This window comes from Haliotis cracherodii, unplaced genomic scaffold (genome assembly GCF_022045235.1).
Source record: "Haliotis cracherodii isolate W230 unplaced genomic scaffold, xgHalCrac1.p SCAF_8, whole genome shotgun sequence".
Lineage (NCBI taxonomy): Eukaryota > Metazoa > Mollusca > Gastropoda > Lepetellida > Haliotidae > Haliotis > Haliotis cracherodii.
Window position 1 is genome coordinate 31,410,091 of NW_027266341.1, and position 20,333 is coordinate 31,430,423.

The following is a 20,333-nucleotide window of genomic DNA, read 5'->3' on the forward strand; positions in this document are numbered from 1 at the left end:
GCCCGTTGGCATGACACCCAAACTTGACTGTCCAATTGCCTGTTACTTGACAGTGAAAACCGTGTCTTTGCAAATCACTTTTAATACAAACATATAGTTTACAAACATGTTGAAATATATTATTTTGGTATCAAACTAAACTGCCTGGCAAAAGAAAATATACACCCATGTCATATAGTGGCTGAAAATAAAACAACCAAGAAATGTTTTTTCGAAGATGATGTATTTAAAACAGGTATCACATTTGTGTTTTGGACCTTATACATTTGCAATGTCGGCCAGTGTTTTCAGCCTAGAAACGTATTGATAACATTTGTCATGTTTTGTCCATGTCCAATGTTCAAAATAAGGATACGAATTTATGGATGAACTTCTTTATTTCAATTAAGAGGGACGTTTCGGTGTAGGTTCTAACACCGTTATCAAGCAAGTGTTTCCTCAGAAAGATCCAGACCGCAGCAACTGTAACCCGGACTCTACCACAAAAAAGACTCACATAACCAAGTTCAGTAACAGGAAGTTATCCAATGTTCAAGTGTATAGACTTTCTTTTGAAAACAACTTAATATGATACATGTCGATCATATATATGCAGATGGAGTTTCTCTTTACAGACACGCAGAACGTCACATATATACAGTATTTCTATGGCAAACAAGTGACTGGTCGCCAGTCTGTGAGTTTACGCGGCTACATGGAGGGACGAGCCTGTATGCTTGTGGTACCTCAGATCAAGCCTTCTTCTCCGGTCTTGTTCCTCTGTTGCCATCCAGCTTCCTCAGCACATATAGAACATCAGGCACCACGATGAGCATGATGCTGAAGATAATGATCGTACATCCCACACTCCCCAGACCCTTTGCCGAAGGGCGGTCATCCTCACTTGAGAGATACCTGTTCATCGTCTTGGTCAAGTTGGACGTGTCCAGTAGAAGGTCGTTCTTGATCTTGTCTGTCAGGACTTCCGGGTCTACTTCCGGTTGGGTGTCGTTGCCGTAACGGGTGCATATACAGTCTATTTCCGGATCTGCACCCGGCGTGCTGTACATGGCTAGCGGGGTGGTGTAGGTGGTCGTGAACCGGACGTCAGTGGCTAGAGGTGTTGCAACTACTGTTACCCCCGATGATGTCATCAGAGTGTCGTCCACGTCGAGCAGACGAGTGAACACGTAGCTGTAGCCGTCTGTGAAGTCAAAGAAAGATTATAATTTGAACACATCATAGCTTAAGTTTCCTCGAGTTAATATCTGTGACCTGTGATTAACGCTTCCGTTGCATATCCCGGATCTACATAAACATTTACACGTTTTTTATTGAATAATTTCAGTCCCTTTGTGTTTTCGTGAATATCTTTTCTAATTGATCCAATAATATAATAATAATCATATTGGCAATTATGATTATTTGGGGGATATTTATCATTATATATGTGTTTGGACTTCAAAACAGAAACATAATACCAAAAATATTCAGGACATTTTAGTATCCATAATAATATATGATGCAATTATTAATATTATCTTTAACAGATGATATGATTGAGGTGTACCTGTTTCTATCGCAATTTTGACATCCCTTATCTGACTATTTCGTCATGAAATGACAAAGTCCTCTTACTGTGTTCGCATGTAACTCCGTGGAAGTCCGGTTTGCAGTGACACAGGAAGTGTCCAGGTAGATCCTCACATGTCCCGCCATTTTCACATGTAGTCGTCAGGCACTCATCGATGTCTAACAGGTACAATGGGACTCCGTTAAAACACAGATTTGTTTGAGGGATTTAGCGAAACAATTGTCAGAATGTGTGCACGGGAATTGCACCACTCATGAGTCTGATCCACACACATGTTGCGATATCTTTTAATTACGAACACTTTATAATCAACCAAAGTTAGGGAAAATATATTTTGTAGCAATCCTTGTTATTATAGAAATACTTGAGCTAATAACAGTGTCAACATGACGTCAAGAATTATGTTCCATGTCGTCATTAATATTGTGACGTCAATGCATATCACGTCAACAAGAATGTTTGCATTACGTCAAAGATTGGGTCATCGTTTCTTAACTAGTGCTATAGGGCTTGTGATATCATTACATCTGTGCTCCAGTTTATTAACCATTTTAAAGCGTTTGGATGACAAAGAAAGATTATTACTCCAATGCGGAGCATAATACAGTGTGTGCCATAAGTGATGATCACCATTGGTTTCACAAATAGGAACCTTACCTGTTTCACAAAGACCTCCACTGAAGCCTTGGGAGCACATACACTCGAACCCATTGACCATGTCGAAGCAGGTGGCGTTGTTCCCACACGGTCCGCTTAGACACTCGTCAATGTCTGCAGGCAGAATCACAAATGGTAACCTTAACAGTGGCACCGTTTCACAAAATGACCTCAACGCTACTGTAACATGGACGTAAGACAAACTTACCGGTAAGCAATATTCGTGAAACTCTGCCCAGCATCGTTTATTGCTTTGTACAAACTTTCATTAAGTCGCTTAAATATTGGCGTTATTTTTGTATTTTTGGCTTTAACCCTTTACATAAAAATGGACCCAATAAATCTCGATCAATTAATAATTAAAATGGGCATTGTTGTCATTCAAAGAATGGAAGAGATTTCACAAAGTAAAACAAGTCTACGACTTGTAGAGATTCCGAGAACAGGTGGTCAGTACATCATGCTTGTCTTATGAACCGACCCCGTGGGGATTCCGGGTTAGTATTGGTCCCCAGCAACGTATTCTGGTCGTACGATGCAATCAAATGTATCGGGTGATATGAGGTGCGGTGACTAGGATTACGGCGTGTCATAATACCCCGACGGCGTAGATGGTTGTTTACAATATCGATCACTGAACTGTATAGACCAGACTTGATTATTTACAGGTCGCCGTCATATGGTTGGAATATGTCTGTGTGCGGCGTTAAACAACACAGTAAAGTGGGGATTGGGTGATCAGGCTCGTCTACATCCATTGCTGTCTCTTTTCAGACAATGGCTTGCCTGGTCCAGACTCGATTATTATCACAGGTCGTAGCACAGTGCAGCATTATTTCTGTCTATGAAGAAGGGTAACCAAGCATGTCCATGATATTCTATTATTTGCCCCATAGCGGAAGATGTGGAGGTCGGTGCAAAATCAACAAGAGCGTTTTAAGGGCGTGAGTCGGATAGTAAAAGCAGAGCACAACATAGCTGCAATATCGCATCTAGTATTAAATATGATGTATTTGATGATTTGTTCACTGATATAACGATAATGTGTTGTTGTATCTGTGATAACATATAATACTTTCTGAACGGGTGTAAATATAAGACGCCAGAGAAAAACCAGTCTCGATTATCTGTCGCGACAGATTCCAATGGGAGTAAAAGGTAAACTGGAGTGAACATAAGATGAATGGATCACTGAAAATCAGTGATGAAGGCAGGTGTTCGCCAAAGGGTAAGCATGTCTGCTCTACCAGTAGCACCCGCCATTCATACAATGAACATATAAAGGTTCGTTTCTGTGTATTGCTTAACGCCGCTCAATGTAAGCTATATGTTGGCTATCTGTTTGAATAGCAATACCTAAGTGGTTTAGTTTTGGTATTGTTACATATGCAAGTCCTGGTATCACCTCAAGAGTTGTGAAATGTAGACACCAATGACTGGAGCTGCCGGATATAAGCAATGGGTTCGTACGTTTCATCATCAACTTGCATTGTCTTAAGGATTGACTGTGTATTTTTTTCGGTTTATTGTCACAAAAGTTTGCACATCGGTTTTTCGATTCATACCTCAATGAACCGAAAAAAATATACAGTCAATGCTTATGATTAAATTCGACAACGTAAAACATGTTTTATCTACAATAGTTTAACCCAAAACCGATGCATATATCAAAACAGACAAAAATGACGACATTGATAAACATTCCAGGTGTAGGAATACATACAGTGGCGTGACATGAATCAGGTGATCGTTTAATTTATGCACATAACTTGACACGCCTACACAGTCAGTGGCCAATCAACGGAGAGTGGGATTAAAACAATGTTCATTGGACCTGTCAATTAAGGCAAGAGGCGAAAAGAACTGCAACAGTCTGACTGTAACGAACCGGAAGAAATATGTCCGAGAGAAGGCGGCTGTTTCAAATAACATGGTCATTTACTGCGTGATTCAAACTTTACTTCCCTGATTACGGTAAAACAAAGTTGGAGAAATGCTAGTTATAAATGAAACCCGAAGACATGAAAGTTGAACCGGGGCGAGCGGGAAAAAACAGGCGAGCGAGGCGGCACGTTTGCTGTTTCATTGATTCTCGGCCTTCGGTTTCAAAAGGTAGTTTGGACAATGAATAAGCATGAAAGTCGCTTACTGTCCTGCTGGTCTGTTGCTCTGGCCACATGAATCAGAGTTTCTGCTCGTTTTGGCAAAGTCTAAACAATGTCATTTGTCCACATGAATCAGAATTTCTGCTCGTATTGGCAAAGTCAAAACAAGGTCATTTGGCCATATGAATCAGAATTTCTGCTCGTATTGGCAGGGTCAAAACAAGGTCATTTGGCCACATGAATCAGAATTTCTGCTCGTATTGACAAAGTCAAAACAAGGCAATTTGGCCACATGAATCAGAATTTCTGCTCGTATTGACAAAGTCAAAACAAGGCAATTTGGCCACATGAATCAGAATTTCTGCTCGTATTGACAAAGTCAAAACAAGGTCATTTGGCCATATGAATCAGAATTTCTGCTCGTATTGGCAAAGTCAAAACAAGGCAATTTTTTACATCATTTGAGGTACAATTGATTATGCCCTTTCTACCAAGTTTTCAAAGAGCATCATACCACTCTTGCTCAAAAGTTGTTTGATCAAGGCTGGAAAGACCAGTTCTTAGGAAGACATCTCACCTTCTTCACAAACATCTCCGTTGAAACCCATTTGGCAGTCGCAGATAAACCCGTTGATGTCGTTCCTGCATGTTGCGTTGTTTTGACATGGGGAACTTGCACATTCCAATGCTTCTATGTCTGAAAAGATGTTAAATGTTTATGACATGCTCATGATGTAGTCAGGACCGTACAATGGTCTCTTCCTTTAGCAGAGATTTCTTATGATAATGAAAAGGATTTTTATCACTTTTATGTGCAGAATTATACATGCTTGGTTGGTTTGTTGTTTAACGCCGCACTCAGCAATATTGTAGCTATATGACGGCGGTCTGTAAATAATCGAGTCTGGACCAGACAATCCAGTGGTTGAAATCATGAGCATCGATCCACGCAATTGGGATCGATGACCGTGCATCAACCAAGTCAGCGAGCCTGACCACCCGATCCCGTGAGTCGCGTTTTATGACAAGCATAGTCGCCTTTTACGGCAAGCATGGGTTGCTGAACACCTATTCTACCCCGTAACTAATGTTATATTTGGGATGACACTTTCTTAGTACGTGATCTAGACTACCAGTTGTCGGACTTTCATTTTTGTGGAAGCCTCGGTGGCTGAGTGGGTTAGATCGCTGACTTTGTGTGTGCTGGCGATTAGGTGCCTCACCCTGGCAGGTGTGGGTTCGAATCCCGGACGGGACTCAACCCCAAAAAGTACTAGAATCTGTACTTTACTAAGAAAGTGTTATCCCAAATATAACATTAGTTACATTTGACCACTTTCTAAATGGCATTGTGTATTCATATTCTACCCCGGATCTTCACGGGTCTAATTATACATGCAATCCACAATCAATTTGCTCATTCTTCGCTTAAACTGTATGAAGTATTGCTAGGTAACAGGTTATGATTCTCCTGAGGGAACAAAGACAATATCTAAGTTTCACATGGGTGACTCATAGAGGTTATCACGCGAGTGTGTTTGGGGATGGTAAATATCCTGCATTAGGAATAAACATTGTGTTTAGCGAGCCTTGGCGAGCTAAATACATAGTGTTTATTCCTAATACAGGATATTTACCATCCCCAAACACACAAGCGTGATAACCTCTTTATCATATGATGTCATTCTTTAATTCTGTGCTTCAAAATCGCTTTCCCTCTCTCACAAGCATTACTGAAACATTGCGAGTTTTCCTGGAATGCGCGCATTAATATTTATTAAGTCACAGGGTAAGTGATGTGTCAGTCGGACAGTGACAGTAGCCAATATAGTTCCAACTGAAATCTGTTTCTTATACAGTGGCGAAGCAACATATACGCAAAACAATTGTTTTTAATTGCCTTTCGCGGCAATCCATTCGCCTGTCCGTTAGAGTAACTGCCCTTTGTCAAAGGGAAGCTACTCTAACCCTAGTCTATGAGACGTCACGGCCACGGTCAGACGTTGACAGTCGGTCTGTCCTGTCATAACGATAAGAAGTGTAGTCAGATGTACACACAGCGACAAAACGAAACAAGGTAACAATTCAAACATATTTCCGCCAAATCCAACTATTTTAATTTGTGGAGGAGGTTTCAAGGCGCAAAGGTCTACAAGCACAGATATGACTACTGATCCCGCTTGGCTAGGCCTCTTGCCCTCGCCAAATTGTTTCGAAATTTATATCTCGAAAGTTGCCAAAACTTATAAAATGCCTTAGCTACGTCACAGTTAGACACAGATTTTCAGTATATTAGACTGTTCTTTTGATAATGATAGCAATTATCCCTGTAGTTTATCAAGATTCCCGATGGTTAATTCTGACTCGATCGCCGAATGACAAGGGCGACGCCATGTTTGTTTATAAACAGTGAAAGTAGTCCCTACTTGACCTTTGATATTTGCATCTCTATCCGCATATGACCCCAAAGGATATCGTTTTATCCGTTGGCTTTATCCTGCCGAGAAACCTACCCATTATATGATAAATTACAATATCAGGCCCTATGACCTCGACACCGAACGCGCTGCGCCTCGTCGTGGACAACAATCGAGAACATCGGCATTTCACAACTACTGAGATACAATTGATCAAGCCCTTTCCATGAAGTTTTCAAAGAGCATCATACCACTTTTGCTCAAAAGTTGTTTGCTCAAGGTTAGAAAGTCAAGTTCTTATGAAGACATTTCACCTTCTTCGCAAACACTTCCGTTGAAACCAAGTTGACAGTCGCAGATAAACCCGTTGACGTCGTCCCTGCAAGTTGCGTTGTTTCGACATGGGGAACTTGCACATTCGTCTATGTCTGCACAGGTGTAAACATAGTTTCAATTCCAATATCACTTAAAATATTGATCATCAAATGTATTGACATGAATAATGGGGAAGATTATATCCGATACTTCACAAATTTCTTGTATATTTTTATGGTAGATATGTGGTAGACTTTTCCACATTTGACGCATCAGTTGAGTGAGTGAGTATGGTTTTACGCCGCTTTTTGCAATATTACAGCAATATCACGGCGGGGGACTCTAGAAATGGGCTTCACACATTGTAACCATGTCGGGAATCGAACCCGGGTCTTCGGCGTGACGAGTGAACGTTATTACCGCTTGGCTACCCGAAGGCCCCCCGCATCAGTTGAGAAAGGGATGTCAAATGCAAAGATGTCTACTTTTGTTTGTTTGTTTGTTGTTTACCGCCGCACACAGGTATATTTCAGCTACATGACGGCGGTCTGTAAATAATCGAGTCTGGATGAGACAGTCCAGTGACTGACATCATGAGCATCGATCAACGTAATGAGAACACGATGACATGCATCAACCAAGTCAGCAAGCCTGACCACCCGATCACGTTAGTCGCCTTTCACGACAAGCATAGTCGCCTTTTACGGCAAGCATGGGTTGCTGAAGACCTATTCTACCCCGGATCTTTACGGGTCTGGAGAGTAGAAGCCATCCCTTGTATCACAGAGTCTGATGGAGACATTATTGTCCCTCTGATTCTTAATACATAGATCTAAATATGACACAGATGAGGCGGTTTTACGTGTCTTTTTTATTTCTAGTTCAAGTGGTGGATGAATTAGCGGAAGCGAATTGGTCATTTGACCATTAAACCGCAATTGGTCATTTGACCATTAAAGCGTTTCTCACGTCAAAAACACTGGTCCCATTCTTTATATGGGTTTAATGTTGGGAGTCCCAACAGTTTACCAACGGAAGTTATAAAGTTCGCTGCTATATAATCATCGCCCCATGGACGTAATTAATGATCATGAATACATATACCGTATTCGACGTAATAAGCGCCCCGCTCTAATAAGCGCCAAAGGCGATATTTGTTAATATATTGGCTGGTGAACAATACCAATTAGCACCCCTTCCGATTGATCAATGTACATAAGACTTATTTATTCGTGTATTATACGCACTTGTGTGTTATATAAACCCTCAATTATGGGCAATTTAATTCTGGAAAAATATATCTGTCGTATATAAACATTTCAGGCTGTCAGCATAAACCGCGAAATTTATCTTTCAACTATTAAGAGCCCCAAATTTCTAATTTTGAGGGCGCCCTGGGTGCTTATTACGTCGAATACGGTAGACATTCCTTTTGAAATGTCTTTTGAAACAACTGTGTTGAAGAGAGCGAGTTGGACGAAATGAAAACAGGTTGCATCAGTTACTTGTTTCACAGAGTGTTCCATTGAAACCAATGTGGCACTCGCAGTCAAATCTGTCGACGTTGTCATGACAAGTGGCATTGTTCTGACAGGGGCTGCTCAAACACTCGTCGATGTCTGTCAACAAAAACAATTTACAGGGAGTGTTTGTGTGTTGCCTAGCGCCTCAAAATGTAACCAATGTGTTCGTACATTTCATAACCTTCACTTGAATTGTCTATATACTTAAATATTATTACGCAAGTTCTGGTTTCAATTTACGATTTGGGAGATTGAGACATTTCACCTTCTTCGCAAACACTTCCGTTGAAACCCATTTGACAGTCGCAGATAAACCCGTTGATGTCGTCCCTGCAAGTTGCGTTGTTTTGACATGGGGAACTTGCACATTCGTCTATGTCTGCACAGGTGTAAACATGATTTCAATTCCAACATCATTCAGAATATGTATCTTCAAATATATTGTATACAGACATAAACATTTTATAGCAATTGCTATTGCCCTGAGCACAAGGTACCGTTTTATACCTTCATGAATAAAGGGTAGGGTTTTATCCCATACTTCACAAATGCTCTGAAAGATTGATAACAGACAACTATGTTAGATCAGCGGGTTGGACTTGAGTGAGTGAGTGAGTTGGGTTTAACGCCGCTTTTAACAGTATTACAGTTATATCACGGCGTGTCAGCTTAATGTGGGAGGAAAGTGATGCAGGTCTCAGATGTTTACCACTTCGGTGAAACCTTCGAGCACGAGTATGGTGCTGACAAAATTAGAAACACAATCGGGGCGAACCGGGATTCGAACCCACAATTATAGGTTTCTGGCGTGCCCAAGGCACGCAACTCTGCACAGCGAATCGCGGCGCCTTAGACGACTGGGCCACCCGTGCCCCCGGGTTGGACTTGATGAAAGAAGAATGCATCAGTTACCTGTTTCACAGAGTGTTCCATTGAAGCCCATGTGACACTCGCAGTCAAATATGTCGACGTTGTCATGACACGTGGCATTGTTCTGACAGGGGCTGCTCAAACACTCGTCGATGTCTGTCAACAGAGGTTCACAATCAGCAGAGAAATTCGACTACAAATACCGGACCGCTATATTTTACTAAACATATTTGTGCTATGCTACGGTGATAAAAAGGACACATGTTGTATTACCTTTAAATTGCATTACATGAATTATATTTATTTTTGTAGGAGGCACGGGAGACCCAGCAGTCTCAAGCGCCATACATTACTGTGCAGAGTTGCGAAGTTTAGTCTTGTAAGGAAACTATGATCGTGGCTCCGAATCCCAGATGTGCTCGGGTTAATATGGTTGTTGCATGTCGGTTTCGCCAAGTTATAAACGTCTAAGACCGACTTTCCTTTGGGTTTTCCTCCTGTCACGCCGTGTTATAACAGAAGTACTTGTCAAACTTACTCACTAAATCACACAACAACCCAATAGGATACAACTCACAAGCACAGTACCTCTACACAAAATATGTTTATTTACGATGCAAGTTTTGAATGACATTCTTGCCTTTTCGCGAACACCTGGCGTCATCACTGATTTTCATTAATCCATTCACATAATTTTCAGCATTATTTTGCCTTTTACGTCAAGAAAGTATATTTCGCAGATATTCTAGATTGTCTCTGCAGTTACAGTTTTATATATACTTCAATCTATTTATTGTCTTGTCGTGTAGAAATATGGAATTCCGTTACAGATTTAAAAGTTCACCCTCATTAAATTAGCAAACTTTTAAAGTGCATAATCATAAAAATCTATTTGAATGGTTTTGTCAAATTTCACTTATCCAAATAAACATCCGTTAACGTAGTAGTGTTGACAGTAATGTGCTTAGAATAAATTACCTCAACGCTAGAGAATAATCACCCGAAACAGATACTACTGAACGTGCAATAGTGGTGAAAATTATATGGATGGATCACTGAAATCAGTGATGACACCAGGTGTTCGCTAAATAGAGTAAGCATGTCCCGCCCCACCGTTAGCACCACATACCTATTTCACACAGAGAACCGTTAAATCCGGGCTGGCAGATGCATGTGAAATCGTAGATAAGGTCGTCGCAGGTCGCGTTGTTGTAGCAGGGGATGCTGACACACTCATCTTTATCTGAAGTGGGACCAGGGTTTATCATGTATCACACGAACTTACTTCCTATTCCTTTACCAGCAACCATGATTTTAAAAAATCGGAACAGAGATATTTTGCTGGTGCAGCCAAATCCTTGTCTAAAATAGTAAATATAATCCTCAATACAATCAAAAAGGACTTTCTTAATAAGTTTTTGAGACACGTGGAATTTATACCACGTGTATTCTCAAAACCTCTAAGTATTTGCTTGAACTTTATCAATCTTAGGAAAGAACTATACTATGGTTCTAAATTTATTATGTTTTTAATTCTATGCAATCGACATTGTTAAACGCTGTAGGGCACGGTGGGGGTTGTTTTGCAAAGCACATATCATTTCGAGAAAAGACTTATATATATACACAAATAGTGTACTAGTTTTACGAATTGAACCTTGTTCTCCAGTATGAAATGCAATGTTTTACCAACAAGCCTGAGAGACTCACCAATATTGACACATTGATCTAGAACTGAATATCATAAATTATTTGAAATAATAGCAAATCTGGAAGTAATACCATTGAAAGAGTGTTTGACGTCAAGTCATCCCGACTCCTTGGCATGGTTTTCACTGTTGTTATTTGCATTGTAAATTGTTGTTAAACATTTATTGTTAACTGAATTACATTGTTTCTGTTGTGATTCATTAGAAGTTCATTGCATTGTATGTGGACACTGATTAGTTGTCAGGAATGTAGTGCTATCTAATGTAAGCAGTGGTGAGGAAATTATTATATTTAGATGCTCGAGTTACCTTTAAACCTGCGGAATAAACATCCGTCAATCGTTATATAAACATGTGGACTATTATGTGATGTTACAGTGACACTGGACTGGTCTGGCACTGTGTGGAAAGTGCTGGAAGCTAGTTAGACTATACAAGTGGGGCGTGCCTGTCATCTCACATTTCATCTCACATTACATCAAGACCAGTTTTCTTGTAAAGATCACTTTATACCCCGGATTCCCAGCTTAGGCCTATCTCGGAAGCTTGACTGCTGTTGCGTATAGGTGAATATTATTATAATTAAACTTTTTTGCTATCACCACTGCCGTTATATTTTGTATTTGATACTAATTATTGTAATATCACTTTATTGCATACTGCCATTGTTATTGCTCTGCGGTAATTTGTATAGATTTGTAAGTCTAGTTAATAGTGTATTACAATTGTTGATTGTTGGTTTCCAACTAAATTCTTTCAGGTACAGATTTCTGGGTTGTTTCAAATCGGGAATCAACTTGTAACAGTATACACACCACAACTCCACTTCAGGTAATTTTTACGTGTGGATATTAATGACGTCGCTTAGTGAAATATGTATACATCATGACACCTCTCGTAAACCAGAACGACACACGCATTCGTGTAATGATCATACAGACGTACCAAAGATCATTCCAAGTGGGAAACTAGCCATGTCCCTTTTATCTTCAGACTGTTTGTAAAGTATTACTCCCTTTGATCCCGAACTGTTGATGTAGTCCATTTGGCCCCATTCGTCAACCTTTAACGTCATCATCTGGAAATCACATCTGCTAGCGTTTGTCACGTTGGTTGGGGTAGTTATATTGTAAACGACCGATATGGTGTTCGTCTCGTCGAAGGCATCCACGAAATTGATGATGTAGTTGTCCAGATACCTGTCCGTCGAAGGGACAATAGACATGCCACTGCCTTTGTTGATGTCGTTGTTGTTTGAGGACGGGTATGCACCCTTGTTGATGACAACCACGATACATGGCTGAGATGTTTCTATGCAACGTTCATTGGAATTAGTATTGAGATCAACATCTACAAACTCCCCTTCGTTCAGTGTAGATATGACCCCAGAGCTGTCGCTAATTAGGGTGCTGTCGTGCGAAGCGACGATTCTGTAGACGACTCCACCGGTGATGTTGGGTGCAGAGAGGACGAATCTTTCACCAAAACTTTCAACTGGAATCATCATTTCAACAAGAAGATTGCACTTATTCGCCGCGCCAGGTACCATAGCACATTCGTGTCCAGTCACTACAGCCACCTTCTTGTCGCTTTGGATGACGGTACCCGTGACGTCATCTCTGCAGAGCAAACCAATGACATCACTTCTGTTCAGGGCGATGAGCACGATGTCCCCGTCAGACACATTTGCAGACACACACATAGAACCATGCTTGACGTTCATTGCCACGGTGGTATTGTCTTCAACGGCTGCTACCAGAATGAAGTTGTTGTACGGACTGACATCGTTTCTCTTGTACGTAACTGCAGTGTATGTGGCTGTGAGGACGTCGGTCGGGACGGCCATAAAACCACCAGTGTCGTTGTAACCGGCAGCGTCTGTGAGAAACACAAACAGCCATACGTCTTCACTGGCAGTGATGGTCACTGCTTTATGCTGACTGGACAGCGAGGCATATCCAGTGTACCCAACATCGTTTACACTGACGTACACGTTGTGTACCTCGTTGGCTTCTAGAGAGAGAACATGGGGTCCTTGTGTACTGGGCTCTATGTGTATATTTGTCGGTTTATCTGTTATGAACATCAATCGTGCCGATCCAGTTGTGTTCAAGAATGGGAGAAGGAAGTTTTTCCCTTTTTGAGTTTTCACACAGTGAGCTGGAACATTAAAATATTTACTGCATGTAAATACATGTAGGTCTTGAATGAATCAGTGAGTTGGCTTCAACGTTGATTTGGCCAGTATTTCATTAAAATTCGATATTACCGGACTAAGAAATGTTCGGCAATATCAAGTTTACGACAAGATCCGTTTCATTAATTCTTGTTGATATATGTTGTTTCCAAAGTTGTCGCATAGAACAACGTAATGATGTCACCTGCACTATTGACATTTTACGAGCGTTTCATTATTGCTGCCGCTTACAATCATCAGAAATTAACTTACAATATATACTGCCACATAACACTGTCATTTACTGTTTCACTAGGCTACGCATTGTCCAACCATAATCATGCCGTTAACTGTATAGCAACTGGAAATGTGTAAAAGACAAAACTGCAGCAATAATATAACAGTATAAAGAAATTATTCAATGGACTGTCAGTGCACGAAATGTGAAGGGCAAAACTAATGATTGCATACACACAATACCTGTTGATATTAGGCGACTATGCTTGTCGTAAAAGGCGACTAACGGGATCGGGTGGTCGGGCTCGCTGACTTGAATTGATCCCAATTGCGTGGATCGATGCTCATGATGTCAATCACTGGATTGTCTGGTCCAGACTCGATTATTTACAGGCCGCCGTCATATAGCTGGAATATTGCTGAGTGCGGCGAAAAACAACAAACAAGCAAACAAGCAAGTTTGATATTGGGACCAATCTAGAGTCCATATATGTACGTAATTACGACCATACAAAACTAAAGGTCACAAAGTATTGCTTTGAAATACCGTTCACACACAGAGTGGGTAAAATTTGTTTTGTTTTTTAAATTCTATTACTCATAAAACCAAACATCCGTTGAGAATTTTCCTTGAGTGAATAGCTGCGTTTTACGCAGCTGTATTTCAGTTGTTTCACGGCAGTATATGCGGGCGGAAAGTCTAGAGTGATCTACCATGTAACCCATTAGCACGTATCGTGCTGTCAAACGAAGAAAGATCTTCGGAGAATCTGTGATTTGAACCCACAATCTTAGGCTTCTGGCTTCTATTGACGTCTTTGGCGACATGGCCACCCGTGCCCCTGAATTTGACTTGAACCAACATTCGATGTTAAGGGGTATCAATTTACAATATAACATCTGATGGGTTTAAAATGTTGATTGGGTGGTCAGGTTCGAACTCCCTTCTTCACACTATCAGTCATTGGTTTGCCTGTACATAGTTCGATAATTTACAGGCCCGGGCAACATTGCTGGGGTCGTTTGGCACTAAACTAGAGTATTTAGATGGAACAAATGTCCTTTTGGTGTTTTGACATTGGGGCCAAACGTCGTAACGTTAAGTTTGAATAAAATCTGCATCAGGAGAAGAATACTCTTCGGTAGTGCAAGCAGCGACCCAAACTTGCGATACGATGACACACGATCGGCCAGATCATAGCTCGATTCTGAAGGTTAGTAATGGTCACATTAATCAGTAAAGGTGACTAGCCGAGTCTCAGTGATACCGCTGCAGGTGACAAGCATGGGTACTGTGTACCATCATAGTGATATAACCGATATATACTCGTGTACGCATTACCTGAAGTTGTCAAAACGACAGCCACAAACAGCTCGACCAGCATCTGCAAATACAAAAACATCAAGGAGAAAATGTATGACTTCATTGACCGTGAACTATTTTACATTGACCTTAAGAGACGTCGACTTAACGTCCTGTTTGTGCTACGGTATAACGACCTATTGGGATGCTTCCTATGTTTCCTTGTCCGTTTTGATAAAACAATGAAATTATTTGTGTCTATAAATTTTCTGTCCCTTTTGACACTAATGTGATTAACAAGTTTCTGGAAAACTGACAAATGTGCGGATCTCGTTTACGAAATGTCACGCTTGCATCCCAAGTATCAAGTTGTCCGACTCCCCATTGTTCTCGGTGCCTTAGGTTAGGTACCTCCAAATCTGTTGACTGAAATTGGCGGAGAACCCGGGTTTGCTGCCAGGAATACAACCCTGCTGACAATCTGGATAACGCCGAAGAGGAGTCTTCACATTCTCCGAAAAGTTCTGGGTGGGTTTGACTAGGCAGCACTTCCAGGGATAAGTCCCATGCGCTGTCTGGGCTGCGTGTACAGGGGGCAGGGGCCCTGAGCTGATGAAGAGCCTAACTTAGCCCGACTCCGCCAGAATCACACAAACCCCCTTTTCTGCATTTATTTATTTTAATCCTACAGGAAAGCCATAAACACGATAGCGCATTTGGTGATTCTGTTGAAACTGATAATGTTGAAGTACGTTTGATGTGTACATGTACAGAGATTGAAAAACGTTCGTTCGTTTTGCACCACAATGGGGGGCGGCAGTTTTAATGTCTCGGACCAAACATCTCTTTTGTGTTTGACTCTGATAATGATACATGCCACCGAGCTAATGACGAAACTCGGAGTCTGCAGTCCACGTGCACAAACATCGACCCGGTTCAAGTAAATATCAAGACGCCAACGCCAGAAAACAACTGGTCGTAAACACATTCCATCAGTCGTAAAACGCAAAAAAATGAATGAAAAACATGGAATGGATAATGTCAATGTCAATGATGACACCAGGTGTTCGCGAAAAGACACCTTGTGTTCGCGGAAAGACACCAGGTGTTCGCGAAAAGACACCAGGTGGTCGCAAAAAGACACCAGATATTCGCGAAAAGACACCAGGTGGTCGCGAAAAGACACCAGATATTCGCGAAAAGACACCAGGTATTCGCGAAAAGGGCTAGCATGTCCTGCCATAAGCGGCACCACCCGCCGCTCACATAATTTGCATAATATATGTGTTTGCTTGTTGCCTGACGCCGAGTGGCATCAACACACAAACTATATATTCAAAATAACGAGAGAAATACTTGAGCAAATAGTCCATTGTTACGTTCAAAGAAAGCGTCTTTAATCTTGACATGAAAGAAACGTAAAAGCTGATTACAGGCTGAGCGAAAGAGAGTTCCATAGCGACATAATGGACAGATCAAAAGCAAAATCTTAAATTTGTAAGATGGGATGCGGAGTGGGAGCGGTCGCCTGATGGAAGCAGTTCCAGGTTTCTATGATAATCTTGACCATAGGAGTTATGGCGAGTTAATTTCCTGGTTGTGTTCCCAAAACAGACAGTACCTTGTATGAAGACAGCTCTTGGTGTCCCCTGCCACCATATATTGCTAACTGTGGCGTATGATCCTACTCACTAACTGAGCGTGGCGGATTCATTAGTAATAATAATATTTATAAATAAGAGGGAAAAAGTAACTTTGCTTTAAATGTTACGTTATTGAAAAAAACAAGATAATATTTGGTCATTCCTCTTTTCAATGATTCATTATAACAAATTCGTTGACAAAACCCATACCTGGTAACATGAGAAGGACACGCTCTAAAAGAGGGGTGGAGTGACAACTCAGTTAATAATGTCAATGTCGGAGGTGACCAGAAGTTGTGTTGATACAATCGAAGAAGTTGCGGTGGTGTACATTGAAAACACCAGATGACTGAAAGAGGCCCGGTGATGTTATTCCAACTGTCAACCGTAGATTGGTCTAACTGTTACCGGCTGGTTCTGGTCCTGTCGTCGGCGTAGATCCATCACATCCCAGACATGTTCCATAGGGGAGAGGTCTTGAGAAACAGCCGGTTATATCAGTACAACAATTTTATGTTGCCTCAAAAAGTCTGTCACAGCACGTGCAATATGTGTTGGCGTGTATTATCCTGTTGCGTTACGTCTTTGCATTAGCAAATGGGGTACCACATGATCTCGAACGATGTCGTCCCGGTAGGGTACGTCATTCACATTGCCAATGATGGGTTGTGTTTTCCTGTGATGCCATCTCATGACATACCATTACTCTTCACACACACACACACACACACACACACACACACACACACACACACACACACACACACACACACACACACACACACACAACCCCCATTCCCCACACCCACAACCCCCGCCAAAAAACAAACAAACAAAAAGACATAAACAAAAGGTTCTTGCCTGACGGTGACGTTTGGGCAAACTTGGCCGTATCGTTGGACGTCGGGGCCGGATGTTGCTCTATTTCAAACGATTGAATACGGTTCGATCTGCACTAAGTGGTCTCAACCCAGGAATTATCCGAGCTGGAAAAGTTTGGTATCAATGCGCAAACGAATACGGACGATTGGACCGGGCAAGTCATGAGCGTTGCCGTGCTGTAGATAACGTCCCGAAAGAGATAATATTGTGTTTCGAAAACCTTAAAATCTCTGGCGTCATTTCTAATTGCAACGTACCCATGGCGCGCTGACGTTGACTTTTAGCTAGTCGTGGCGTTACGTAAGTGTTATTTACGTTTAAACAAAAGTTTTTTTATTGAGCACCTGATAGCTAAAAGATCATTGTGTGCTGTTCACATTAAACAATCACGTGTGTAAGTATCATGCTCTTACTATCATGTTCGCCTAGTCGTTGTACCCGCTCTGTAAGTTCATCGCCGGCAAGAGAATGCAATGCAAGTGAGGTTTAGATTGGTTACGTTGCAAAACACTTCAAAAGCATTAGTTTGAATTCCTGATATGAATATGTGTATCACAGAAGAGTGAGTGTGCTTAAAGCCTATTTTTGCAATAATCCAGTACTATCACGTCGATTAGGGTTCACACAGTGCGTGAGTATTGGGAATCCCGACCAGTGCTTCCGTGGTACTCATGGTTCAACAATAGAGGTGAGTTGGGGAAATAAAGGCTGAACGTCGCGTTCAAGATTATTGCACTGCCATAGCGGTGTGCTGCTTGTATTGGTATGGCGAGTTTTATAGTTCCAGCCCACTGAGAAACCATGCCACAGTTTAACATGGGCACAACACTCAGGAACAGCGTGCTGACTCTGAGCCGACCAGTCCTTTGTTATTCCCTTATTACCGAATGCCAGGCAGGGTATCAACAAGTGCCATCATTTAACGTCTTTTAGTTATGACGCGGCCAGGCATCGACCCGCCGACATTCAGATCTCCGGGCAGACCCTCTGTCCACTACACCAAAGATGCGGATCCACAATGAAAGACTAAAAGACCAATGTGGGTGGTTGAAACCTTGCCCGGTGGAAGAAATTCAGATGGAACTATTGTGGTTGTTTTAACGGATAGCCAAGGAATTCATCACCCTTTGTTACGCGGCAGTCGGCAATATTTCATCTAAGACACGGTGGCATGTGACCTGAAACAGGTGGTTAATATTATGAACAACGTCCTGCGCCGTCGACCTACGATGACGTAGAATCAACCAGGTCAACCTGTCCTCCCGACCCACCTCAAGCTATATGCTGGGGACCTGTCCTGACCTGTGTTGCCCGGGAGTGAGTGAATATGGTTTTACGCCGCTTTTAGCAATATTCCAGCAATATCACGGCGGGGGACACCAGAAAGGGTCTTCACACATTGTACCCATGTCGGGAATCGAACCCGGGTCTTGGGGCGTGACGAGCGTACGCAATAACCACTAGGATCTTCAACCACCCCCTTGTTGGCTAGCATACCAGGGGGCTAAAATAACTTATGCAAATATAGAACGTCCAGGCCTGAGAATAACCAGTCTCGATTATCCAACGAAACAGATTCCTTTGAGCGTAAAAAGCGAAAACCAGTGAACATCATATGCAGCAAAGCTATGCCGACAGCGGTGCTTCGTGTTGCTGTTTATTCACGGTTAGGCCTGACCATCTAATGTTCTAAATATATTACAATAAACTAAAACTGCCTATATATTTTTAACGTCATTTTCATGCATTACCTAATCATGGCATTCAGTGTGGGAATGCCGTGTGAAGATTCAGATCAGAACAGTTACTCTCAGTGACTAAAGATCTGATTATTTGGTTGGATGGAGAAACACAGACTTTCTGTTTCGTTGATTACTTCAAGACATTCATTTCTTTCCACCGGGACACAACATGGTAATTATCAAGACATAAAAAGAAATATCTTTTTTTTTAAATCCGAGACACAATTATATATTTTCAATAATTTCTAGAAAATAAATACTTTAAAAATCCCAACCCAATGTTTTAAACTTCAACAATGTTTATATTTTACTGGGGTTTACTAGCCACAAAATACTCGTCTTTGTGCACAGAGGGATCTCCAATGTCGTTAGATGTTCACACTATTAAAGAAACTCAAATCGAAAGTATTGCAACAGTTACATTCCCACCAATTACCCAATTACCAATAAAAATGAAAAGGAAAGAATGTTACATAAACTATACGATTCACTATCTCTACACACATTTGTTATTTTCACACTGTTAGGAAATATGATTGACGTAAAGTTAAAAAGGACTTACTGCGTCTGACGGCTGCTGACGCACATGTATGCGTACTGTCAAAGACGTTGGTCGTGGAATGGATGTTCCAACTTTGGTCCGTTGATGAGTGATATTGATTTGCCCTGTAAAATCGGAAAAAGAAATATCTAACGGTAGATAGCTGTCTTCATGCCATGTTTTGTATATAGGAAGAAAATCAAACCGATATAATGGCTTCACTTGACAAAAATCAACACACGAAGATGTTAACATAGAAACGTATTGATTAACAAATGAGGCTTTACATGCAAGTATTTACCTTACCATAGCTGATGAATAATACATACAGCACTCTCTACATGTTTCATTCGTGTTATTGATTTTGCAATGAAATGTTTGTGCGTTGAAATTCATGTGATGTGTATCACTAGGGGCGTTTTTTTATGTTTTAGAGAGGTGGTGAGGTGAAATGAGGTGAAGTTCAAGCTGATTGTGCTTATAGAACGATTGTGTTTGTGTGTTTGTCTGCCTGTGTGTTTGAGTCTGTGTGTCTGGGTGTGTGAGCTTGTACATATTTATGTACCATGCCGCGGTTTAACATGGATACCCCACTCAGACTGATTTTACTGATTCTGAGTTGATTCGTCCTTGTTTTATC

General features: G+C 41.3%; 1 pseudogene; it reads right to left on the reverse strand.

The window, feature by feature from the left end:
* Window positions 1–635: 635 nt before the first annotated feature.
* Window positions 636–19,752, reverse strand: LOC139450407 (uncharacterized; annotated as a pseudogene).
* Between the last annotated feature and the right edge of the window lie 581 nt (window positions 19,753–20,333).